Source organism: Mesoplodon bidens (assembly GCF_964165515.1).
Source record: "Mesoplodon bidens genome assembly, chromosome: 2".
In the NCBI taxonomy this organism is placed as follows: domain Eukaryota; kingdom Metazoa; phylum Chordata; class Mammalia; order Artiodactyla; family Ziphiidae; genus Mesoplodon; species Mesoplodon bidens.
Window position 1 is genome coordinate 1,442,719 of NC_138177.1, and position 11,576 is coordinate 1,454,294.

The following is an 11,576-nucleotide window of genomic DNA, read 5'->3' on the forward strand; positions in this document are numbered from 1 at the left end:
TCAGCCTGTCACCTCGGCCGAGCCCTGGGCAGGTGTCTGGCCTCACCGAGCCTCCTGTGTAAACAGGTCCCCCGCAGGGCTGCTGGGAAGATCAAGTAGAGTGACCTGTGTGTACCTCCGGCCCAGGGCCTGGCATGTGGCAACAAGGGCTCAATTTCTGGACGATGGAATGTCCCAGAAGGGGACTCTAGCATTAACAAGCGAAAGCTCGGAACAGTGTAGGGTCCCTGCCTTCTGCTTACTCAGCCACCGCCTCTGACGGCCGGGCGCCCTCTGGAAGAGGGCACTCGGGGTAGCAGTAGGAGGACGGAGCTCTCTGTTACCCCGAAACCGATGCGCTTCCTCTCCGCGCCTCTTCACGGGCGGCTGTTCGCACCGGAGACGCTTGTGCCTCCGCCCAACCTCTTCTTCCCGCGGAGCCTGAGGCTCACCCAGACGGCCGGCCCCGGCACGGACAGCCGGCCCCGGCGGATGAGGGCCTCCTGCGGGCTCCCGGCCGCTCTCTCTGCCCCTTCCTTCTTGCTGTTTGTCGCGGGGCTTATCGCCTTTCTGATCCCAGCATCCGCCACCTCCCACATTTGACCGCAGGCTTCCCTGAGCCAGGGACCTCCTGCGTCTGAGCTCCCTGCAGAGGGAAGAGGAAACGTTCGCAGCGCGAACGCACGACGGAGCAGGCTCCCTGGGATCTGGGCCTGGGAGACGGCCTGGCTGACCGCACAGCCCAGGAGCCCGGAACAGCCGCGCTGTGTGCTGCTGGCCCGTCTTGGTCCTTCGTGGTGCCCCCGTCACCGCCAGAGTGTCTGCGTTTGAAGAATAAATGTTACAGTCTCCCCACGCCCGAGAGGCCTGGACAGGAGGCCCTGTCTGGCCAGCCGAGGATTTCGTGTCCCCCTTCCCTGTGGTCGTTTCCCGGCTGTGCTGTGGGGTGTTGATGGAGAGATCCATTCCAGCGGAGGCCGCGGGGGACGGGGGATGGGCCGCCAGAGAGAGACCTGTCCACAGCCGGCTGTGAGGGCGGCAGAGCCTCCCCGCGAGGAAATTTCCTCTCCGGGACCCAAAGGCAGTAAAGATACAAAGATGAGTTCGGTAGAAATTCAATAGGAACGTGGAGGAAATTTCCATCAATCAAGCTCCCAGGGTCCCTAAATCTCAGAGTCCCTGGGGGGAGGGGTGGGTTGTTACCCCCCAGAGCGAGTGAGGGAGTGAAGCCCCAGCCCCAGGTGCCCAGGCTCAAGGGGCAGAGGCCTGAAGACCCTCCTCCCAAACACGAGCAACCGTGAACCTCGAACCTGCAGGGTGTCCCAGGGCCGCCCGCCCCCGCGGGGCTGCGTGCACCCCCGGGCTGCTCCACAGTCCTCACTCGGATGGGGAGGCCTTTCCTGTCCCAGGGGCTTTCATGAGGTGGGAGAGAGGGAGAGGGGGCCTGAGGATGAGTCATCATGGCAACCATCCACCCTGGACCTCGAGGTGGATCTCGCCGGCACCTCGCTCTGTATCAGGACCATCATTCAGCCTCACAGGGTGGGCTAAGCCCCCAGGAAACAGAACTTAAAAGACGGTGGCCCTGAGGGAGCCAAGCAGGTCGACTGGCGCGGCAGTGACGACCTCGGTCTGGGAGGAGGGCAGCTGGGGGGTCGCGGGAGCCCGGGAAGCGCCCAAATCCAGACGCAGCAGCAGCAGCAGGGGAAGGGGACCCGCGACCTCAGTCCTGAGGAGGAGAAATGTTTAGGGAGGGAGAGACATGCCGTTGGGGCACAGAGGCTGGACCGTCCTCCCAGCAGAGCCGGTCCAGCCCTGTGACGTCACACCCTGGGCAGGGCTTCCGGGATCCGGTGCCTTAGCTGACGTCAGGGCGACAGAGCGCCAGGGAAACTGAGGAGATGCTCCACCTCGTGGTGGGATGATTACGGGATCGCACTCGTGAGCCACACCTAACGTGTTACTGTGCAGAACGGGCATCTCCTGTGGCTGCTCTAAAGGGGCTGGGGAAGGGAGAGGGGTGAGGAAGGTCCCTGCTGAGGTGGGCTGGGGAGATAAGGGCTGGTGGGGTCCACAGGCGGCTGCAGTGGAGCAGGCTTTGTTGGGCAGGTCCCAGCCCTGCGGTCAGGACAGACAGCTCTCAGCTCGGTGTTCAGACCATCCATCTCCTGCGTGATGCACATCACCCCAGTGTTTCAGAAGGAACACCATACAGGCCCCTGAGGACCCTTTCTCATCTTTACCCCTGATGTTCGGTCCCAGAAGCTAATTCCCAGGTTCTTCATCTGGAAATATGGATCGTAACCCCGTCCCTGCCACCTATCACAGGGTTCTTGTGAGGATAAAGTCAGAAAACACATATAAAAGCATTCCACTGCAGGGGCCATAAGTAGGTAAGTGAGGGATGGTCCTGGAGCTTTGTCCATGTCCCACTGGCTCCCTCCGTCCTGCGTGTGGCTGGAACCCCTTGAAGACAGAGACCTAACGTGTGCTTCTGTTTTATGGTCACTGGGGCAGTTCTCATTCCACAGCAGGTAGGATAAGCCTTGCTGAGAGGTCTTTAAAATAAAGGATTTAAACCTCGAGGACTCTTTTTGGCAGCATTTTCCGCTTCTCTGGGTTGTTTGGCGTGCTGCTACTGCTGCCGACAGTGAGAGTGTAGTGGGGGAGAAATACTTCCTCTACCCTCTTAGGTTCTGTGACCGGTATCTGCAAATTAAACTAGGAGAACACAGATTAACAGGAGAAAACGCATACAGATTTTATTTGACGTCAATATTTTAATTTTTATATGCATGAAGGTCTTCATAGAAAAGAAGTGAAGGGACTTCCCTGGTGGTCCAGTGGTTAAGACTCCACAGTTCCACTGCAGAGGAAGAGAGCTTGATCCCTGGCTGGGGAACTAAGATCCCACATGCCGCGCAGTGCAGCCAAACAAACAAACAAACGAACAAAACAGGTGCAAGCTGGGTGCAGGTCAGGGTGATCTCGGCGTACCCGGCTCAGCCATGGTGCAGGCCTGGTACATGGACTAGTTGCCGACCACCCAAGGCAGCCACACAGCACAGAGCCCGGCCCCCGGAAGCTGGATACTGACAAATATGAGGATGATCCAGAACTAGAAAAGATCCGAAAAGGTAGAAACTACTCTTGGGTGGACATAATAACCATATACAAAGATAAACTACCAAATTATGAAGAAAAGATTAAGATGTTCTGTGCGGTGCATTGGCACTTGGATGTTGAGGTTCGCTACATCTTGGATGGCAGTGGATACTTTGATGTGAGAGATGAGGGGACAAGTAGATCCAGATTTTCCTGGAAAAGGAGACATGGTCACTCTTCCTGCAGGGATTTTTCAGCTCCACCCTGGATGAGAACTACATGAAGGTTATGCAGCTGTTTGTGGGAGAACCGGTGTGGATGGCGCAGAGCCAGCTAGCTGACCAGTTTGAGGCCCGGGGGCAGTACATGGGGTGTTGGCACAGACAGCAGAGCCAGTGCCCTGGGGCCTCGCACACCCCGGTCCCCCTCGTGAAGGTCCCGAATGTGGTAGCCTCAGGAAATATGGCATTTTCTCCTTGTTTGTATGTTGTAGGCTTGGGGCTAGGTGAGCTTTCCTTCACAAGATTATTTGATCAGAATATGTTTTAGGGCTTCCCTGGTGGCGCAGTGGTAGAGAGTCCGCCTGCTGATGCAGGGGACACGGGTTCGTGCCCCGGTCCGGGAAGATCCCACGTGCCGCGGAGCGGCTGGGCCCGTGAGCCACGGCCGCTGAGCCTGCGCGTCCGGAGCCTGTGCTCCGCAACGGGAGGGGCCACAACAGTGAGAGGCCCGGGTACCGCAAAAAAAACAAAAGAAAACAAACAAACAAAAAACAGAATACGTTTTAATGAAAGGAGCTATAAAACTGGTTTGTATTTACATGGAAGCCCCTGTGCAAATCTGCACAAATCCACTTGTTTTCTCTGATTTGGTATCAGTGGTCAGTGGCCCTGTGTCAGCTCACACCTTCAGCTCTAACTGAGTGAGTTTTGTTTCCCTAGACACAACCGCTTCGCTGCCGCATGTGGACCCGATTCTTGTTTTTTTTTTTATTTGTTGTTGCTTTTTGGTTGGGTTTTTTGTTTGTTTGTTTATTTTTTGTTCTTGTTGTTGGGGTTTTTTTTCGCCACACCGCTCAGCTTGTGGGATCTCAGTTCCCCAACCAGGGATCGAGACCCTGCCGTGGAAGCGCAGTCCTAACCACTGGACCACCAGCGAAGCCCCTCCATTGCGAACTTCTAAAGAACAAAGCCCAGATTCAAACACAGGCAGCCCAGCCTAAGGGCCTGCTCTCCTAAGTACTGGTCTGAATGTCAGCTGTTATCCAACGTTTTGGTCTCAGGACCCTTTATAACCCCTAAAAATTATGGAAGACTCCAAAGGGCCTTTGTTTCTGTGGTGACAGCTATCGCTATTTATCAAATTAGAAATTAGAACTAAGGAATTTTAAAAAATATCCATTTTTAAATGACAGTAATAAACCCACTCTATGTTACAGAAATAACATTTTTTTAAAAGACCTAAATTTCCCCAAGCAAACAAAAAAATTAGTGAGAATAATGACATTGTTTAACGTTTTTTCCAAATCTCTTTAGTCTCTGGCTTTATAGATTACAGCTGGAGTCAGCATTCGATCTGTTGTGATAGGCTGTTTGAAGTGTGTCTGAATGAAACCCAGCCTCACATGGACACGGGGCTTCACAAGCAAGGGGTATCTTAACAGCCTTTTCATATCGCTGTGGATGCTTCTGACACGACACCAAAACTCAACAAACGGAGTCTCTTGGAGGTTTGCTGCAACGAGGAATCGGAAACCATATCAGTGAACGTTTTGTTTCCTGGAACATTAAAATCCTTCATTCTGCCTCTCACTTTGTGGAAGACTTTCGGGGTGGATGGACGTGTCCACTATTTTGACTGTGCTGTTAGTTTCAGGGGTGTATACAAATGTCAAAACTTATCAAATCGTACAATTTACATATGTACAGAGTATTGTATGTCAATGATTCCTCAATAAAATTGTTTAAAAAAAAAAACCTGGCACAAAGGTAAGTGCCTGCTGTGCATTTATATGGTGCTTCCTAGGTAGACTCGGGCCACGTTCATTCATTTAGTTGTTTCACGGGCTCTGAATGTCCTCTGGCTCTACTAGGTGTTGGCCTGAAGCAGCAAACAAGACACAGTCCTCACACTGGGGAGCTTGCAGTCTGGTTGGGGAGACCAGCGATGACAAAACATCGAGGCATGGAGCCCTGTGGAGCAACTGGGAGGGGCAGCTAATCCAGGGGGTGTGGTCATGGAGTGCTTCCTGGAAGAGGTGCCATCTAAGGTGACACCTCCATAGGGTAGGATAGGAATTCATCAGGCAAAGACGGAAAGATGAGCTTTCCCAGCAGAGGGCATATAGTCACAAAAGCCCAGAGCCAGGAGAGGGGATCAACAAGCTCACAGGAGTTAGACGGCAGGGGGTGTGGGGAGGAGGAGGCCAGAGAGGTCAGCACTCAGGATCCAGGCTCGGTCCCAAGGGCAGTGGGGAGCCACGGAGGGCCTGAGGGAAGAGTGCTGAGGTCAGGGGCACACGGGGCTACAGAATGGAAGGTAGGTCGGAGGGACTGGGGAGTGGGCACATGGCCGGAGGCTGGAAACCAGGTAGCGGGCAATCATGGTGCGCTGGGCAGAAGTGCTGAGTGGAAGAAGTCGCACTGGATACAGAGAGAGGTTACAACGGGCAAAGCTGCTTAAACTCGGTTTTAATGATGAAAATAATGCTAGTTCTTGAAAGCAGAGCAATACTAAAGCATCTGAAGTAAAGACTGAAGGCCAGTCCCTCTGCTGACATGGAGAAAGCTCCTCGCAGATCTACGCTGGCTGGCGGATGGAGACGGGGCCCCCAGGCGGCAGCCCTCGGCTGACACAGCTTCTCCGTGGGGCCTGATATGCGGATGTGCTCTGGACAGTTCTTCCCTGGAAGCTGAGCTGAGACTCTGTTTTGGGCCCTCCCAACAGTTTTGGGAGCCATCTTTATCCATCAAAAGATCCCCTTTTGCTTAAAATAGAATGGATGCTACTGTCTGCAGTTAAGAACACTTAAGACTTAAGCAAAAGGCTAGCTGAGGACAAGGGGCTCGGAGGGGCTGGAGCGACAGGCCGAGGGTCTGCGCTGGATTTGGAAGGACAGAAGCAGAAAGCTGCAGATAGATGCAGAGTCTGGAGGTTTCAGAACTGTGTGGGGGAGGGGTGGTCACGGGATATTTGAATACACGATTTAAGTTGCAGGGCAGTTCCTAGTGATGACAAAATACAGGATGTGGTTACGGAGCTGGGCAGCTGACGTACAGTGGAGGGGAGACTTTTGGAGCCAAGGGCAAGGAACAAGGAGGTTACTGGGTGGATGGGGTTTCTCCCGTGGTGTATGAAATCACCCAAATGATGGCAGGATGAGAGATCCCGGAGCAGGCCCCCAAATCCATAAAGAATGAGGCCAAGAAACCAGCAGGTGGTGGAGACAGTGACAGAGAGGGGTGAGATGGCAGAGCTGAGGGGAGGGGCCTCTGGGGGACCCGTGGGCGGGGGAGGGGGGAACTTACTGAGTTGGGGGTGGGGCATGGTGCCTGGAGGTCAGGACGGTCGGCAGGGCCCTCAGGGCGGCCACAGGTCCTTTGGAGGAGCCCCAGGAAGGGGCGGGTTGAGCAAGTAGAGTGTTCAGGGGTCAAGAGTTTCAGCTGTTGAAATGGAAAGGCCTAGAAGGAGGGAAGCGGTGGTCTGGAGGGGAAGCTCAGAACAGCCAGGGGATGGGGACACGGGGAGAGAACACAGGCCAGGGCAGCTGAAGCTGGGGGTGGCCACCCGCAGGACCAGTGCGGCCAGTGTGAAGCCTCCCGGGAAGGATGGACGGGCCTTGGGGGAAGGAACAGCCCCAGCCAGGACCCACGGGCTTTAAAGGAATCCTAGGCCAAGTGAGAAAGTCACGTAACTTCTCTGGGACTCAATTTCCTCAGTTGAAAAGTGGGTACAAGAATACCTAATTTGGGACATCCCTGAGGGTCCAGTGGTTAAGAATCCACCTTCCAATGCAGGGGACGCGGGGTTCAATCCCTGGTCCGGGAACTAAGATCCCACATGCCGCGGGGCAACTAACCCGCATGCTCGGGAGCCTGTGTGCCACAACTAGAGAGAAGCCCTCATGCCTTGAAGAGCCCACGTGCCGCAGCTAAGACCTGATGCAGCCAAATAAATAAATAAATATTTTTTTTAAAAAAAGAATACCTAACTTGCCAGGTCGTTGCAAACTTTATAAATAAAGTTAAAATATGGCACGTAATCGAGCGTCTGGCCCAGGTGGGTTTTCAGTACACAGTAGCTGCTCTTGTTTTTCTTATTATAATTGAGTCCCTTTGGGAAGACGGAGGCTCAGGTGAGAGAGGGTGTGGTGCGAAGGTGGAATCCTGGGCCCTGAGAAAGCTCAGGGCCCAGCCCTCCCATGCTCCCCTCCCCTCCCTCGCCCTCCCTCACCCTCAACCAGCCTCAGCGAGAAGGGTGCCCCGGGGGCTCATAGAACCCAGGCTTCCTCTTTGCCTGAAACGAGGGTTGCCCATCCCCAGACAGAAAGTCCCCCGCTGGTCGGCCAAGCCTCATATCCTGCTGCCCAGAGCCTGGGCCCCCCCAAGGCCCCCCACCCGCTCCTCCCATCACCGTTTCTGACCCCTATAGCCCCCTGCCCATCTCACCGCATCTCTCAGCTTGTGAGAGGCCAAGGCTTGGCCCGAGGACCACCCATGGGCAACAGAGGCCGGACACAAAGTCCTGGGCCAGCCGTCGCCATGGCCACCAGCTGGAGGGCCTGAGGACGCTGTGGGGCACTGACCTGGATGAGAACAGATCCATCCGGCCCCCATCCCCCCCGCCCGCAGCGCCCTGCTCCTGTGTCCCCCTGCCCTGTCTTCCCACTGACCTCTCCCCGGAGTCGCAGCCCAGCTCTGCGCGTGGCTCTGCCCGTCCCTGTCCCTTGCTGGCTCTCTTGGGTCTGCATCCCACTGTCCCCATCTCTTTCAGAAAAGGACAACCGAGATGAAGGAGAGTTTGGATTTGGAGCATCGCTCACGTCCTACAAGCGCGCGCCCATCCCCCACCCCACGTCCATCCTTTCCCTCATCTGGACTCCTGCCCGTCCCTGTGGACAAGCTGCCCTCTCCTCACTCTTCTCCCTCTCCCTCCCAGGTCGCCAAGACAGGAGTGATCCCAGCTCCCCTGCTGGCTCTGCGGGGCCTAGGCCTTGAGGACCGGGAGGATGCGGCCAATGGCGCAGCAGAGCTGGCCTTTGAAGAGCCAGAGTCTGACTTTGCATCCCATCCCAGCCGCGCACCAAAGCTGCTGAAGCCCCCCAGGCCCCGGGTTCTGCATCTGTGGAACGGTCTGTGGTGCTGGATCGTGGGCATGCACCTAGGCCCCAGCTCTGCCACGAGCACCCCGGAGGGTGACAGCTGATGCCTGCGAAGCTCGCCTCTTCTCCCCCTGCCTTGTCTGTCGGGGTCTTCAGTCTGGGACCGAGAAGAGGTCACTCGTGCGGTCCCGCTGCCCCCAGCCCGGGCCTCCACCAGCGGGCCCGGGGCCAGCCCCTCCCCACAGCCGCCTGCCGGCTTGCTCTGCTGGGGCGGACACCTGCAGGACCGGGCTGGGAATGTCTCCAGCCCCCGACAGGCCCAGTGTCAGTTTCAGACCCTTCTGGGGTGGGAGGAGGCCCAGGGAGGGGCTGCCAAAGTCAACATGCCTGTGTCCCTGGGCAGGGACTGGTTTGGCACCTGTGGGCCTGGTTCCAGCCCACAAGCCCCGGCCTTGGCCTCTCCTGGGTCACCTAGAGTTCCTGTCCCCCAGCCCTCTGCCTCCTTCGGGTAGCCGGGCCATTGCTGGGCAGGACCACTTCCCACCCCGAGCCCTGGAGAGCAGAGGCCCTAAACCTACCCCTAAGACAGAGACCCCCTGCCCCACGCCTGTGATCAGGTCATGCCAACACGGACTCTGCTCTCTCCCCGTCTGGCCAGCGCGATGCTACCAGCCCAGGTAAAAGCCCTGCTCGTTCACTAGCTCGTTCACTAGCTCGTTCACTAGAGGAGCTTTTCCCCAAAGCCCCGTCGACTCACCAACATGTGCTCCCTCAGAGTCTTTGAGTCCTTTGCTTCAGAAATGCTTGTCTGGCTGTTTCCACCAGTCCTTACCCAGTTCTACTCCAGGCCCCTGGCCCTGAAAGGCCTGTCTTAAATCTTAAACCAAACTTCCACGCTGGCCGCCGCCCCCCACCCCACTGAGGTGGTCATCTGGCTGTCTCTCCAGGTGAGCAGTGAACTCTGTGTCACCAGCAGGCCGTGTTGGTGATGTCTGGGGGGTGGGCATTGGGCACTGTCTACTTATCTTCCCCCCGAAATGAGCCACATGCTGGTCTCTGCAGTCCCAATAGGATCCCAAGCCCGGCCCCCCGCCCTACAGCTGCCACTGACGGGGAGGCCGGTGTAGGGCCAGGACCGACCCAGGTCTGGTCACACACAGACAGAGGGATGGCAGGGAGAGAACGGGCTGGATTTAACCAACAAACATGGGGGTGCAGGCACAGTGGGGCTGGGCAGAGCTGGACAGGGGAGGCCAAGCTCAGCAACAGCCTGATTTTGTTTTGCACAACCTGCAGGTGGTCCACGCCCAGGCCCCAGGGAGGCCTTGAGAGCAGGTGGTGAAGTCCGTTGAAGAATTACACCCCCAGCAGCCCCCTTCTCTTTCCTGTTTCCAGGGTCCTCCAAGCGCTCCTGACCCGGCACTCTGCACCACGGTCCCTCACTCCCTAGCCTGGTACCTGCGCGCTCAGGTGTGGGAACCTGGCCACAGGGAGCGCGCCCTCCCCCTGATGGAGGGGGCGGCTCAACACCCCAAGGCCAGCACCCACAGGGATAGAGACTGGGCCCCTGAGCCCCCTCCCACCCCACATGGGCCTGGGCGTGCCCCTGGGTCAGGCAGTGGGCACACGGATGCCCTTTGCCCGCCAGGGGCAGGCCGGGTGGGAGCCCCGCCCAGTGCTGCCCTGCCCAGCCCCCCTCCCCACCCAGGGCGCCTCCTTCCTCTCCCCCAGCGGGTCCAAGGGCTGTACAAAGAGTCCTTTGTCTGGGCTGCAAACAATTGTTCTCCCTTCTGTGGAAACATGGGCTGTGTCTCATAATCAAGCTTTCAGAGGCTGGATCAAAGGGCACTGCAGCACGGGCGGGGGTGGGGGGTGGGGGTGGGCCGGGACCGGGGCGCTGTCCTCACCCCGACAGCCTGTCACGAGCCCTTAATCCTTACCTGCCCCAACCAAGGACACCCTTTCCTCCCTGGGCCGGGCCTGCACGAGCCTTGGAGTGGCAGGGAGCCGGTGGGGGGCCCTGTGGGGGCTGGGTGGGGGGCTGGGTGGGTCCCCTCCTGGCATCCGGCGCTCAGGTTACAGCCCCTGCCAGCGCCTTGGGTGTGAACGTGCAGAGAGGCACTAGCTGGTGAGAAAGGTGGGGCCTGGCTTGGCCCAAGGCTACCCCTGCCCCCAGATCCTCAGTCGAGGGGGGCGGCCCTTGGACCACAGGGGCCTCTTCCCCTCACTTGCTTTGGCACCAGCTGACTCCCTGCCCAGAAACACAGCTGAGTCTCTTCCACCCCCCACTCTGCAGCCCTCTGCCTGGCAGCCTCCAACCCGGCTTCCTCCCGCCCCTATCTCTGTTCCTCCCCACGTTCCCCTGCATTGCCCACATGGGAACCGCCCAGCCAGCACCCGGGGGCACGTCCAGGCCGAGGCCAAGGCTGAGGACACACAAGATCCAGACCACACGTTCCACCTCTACCTCCATCAACGAAGCCCACGTGACTTTTTTAAGACCCCCCCAACAAAAACCAGTCCTAGGTCATGTGGGGATTAAAGCCAGTCCTTCCTTCCAGGTTGGAGGCTCCCTGGGCCAGGAAAATCGCATGATCAGAGGGGAAGAAGCCTGACGGACAGATGGAGGGGCTCGTGACCCTGTTCCTCCTCTCACATGCGAAGTTCTGTGAGTCTGTTCATCACCCTAGGGAGATGCACAGATGTCGCTGGTATTTCAGAATATATGACAATCACAGACCCAGCCCCGAGCGCAGGACGGGAGACTGAGGCTCAGAGAGGAGAGGTCACTCCACAAGTTCACGGGCGCAGCTGAGGCTGGACGTTAGGTCTCCAGCTCTTGGGCCACAGACCTGGGTCCCTGCTCTGTCTCTGTGACTTGTCCCCCTGCCAGCAGCTGCCACCTGGGCTCAGGACCTTTCACAAGGTCCAGGTGAATTCCAACGTCTGGGAGACCCAGTCTCTCCCCTGAGGAAGCTTACAATCCAGCAGAGATGGACTAGATAAGAGTGACAGACTGGGACGGGAGTAAACACATGGGTCCAGAGCAACGCCCCGAGGTTACATCAAAACCTCCAGAGACGGAGGATTGGTGCTGGGGAGAAGGTGGCGTGGCCTCTGAGAGTCCCCGGTCTGCTCACGTGCTGGGGAGCCTCGGTGGGAGGGTGTGGAG

At 57.6% G+C, this 11,576-nt stretch overlaps 1 pseudogene across 1 annotated transcript; it reads left to right on the forward strand.

The window, feature by feature from the left end:
- The first annotated feature begins 2,987 nt into the window (after positions 1 to 2,987).
- Positions 2,988 to 5,959, forward strand: LOC308612881 (acireductone dioxygenase-like; annotated as a pseudogene). The gene is made up of 2 exons: positions 2,988 to 3,566; positions 5,882 to 5,959. The product of its transcript is annotated as an acireductone dioxygenase-like (transcript).
- The last annotated feature ends 5,617 nt before the right edge of the window (positions 5,960 to 11,576 follow it).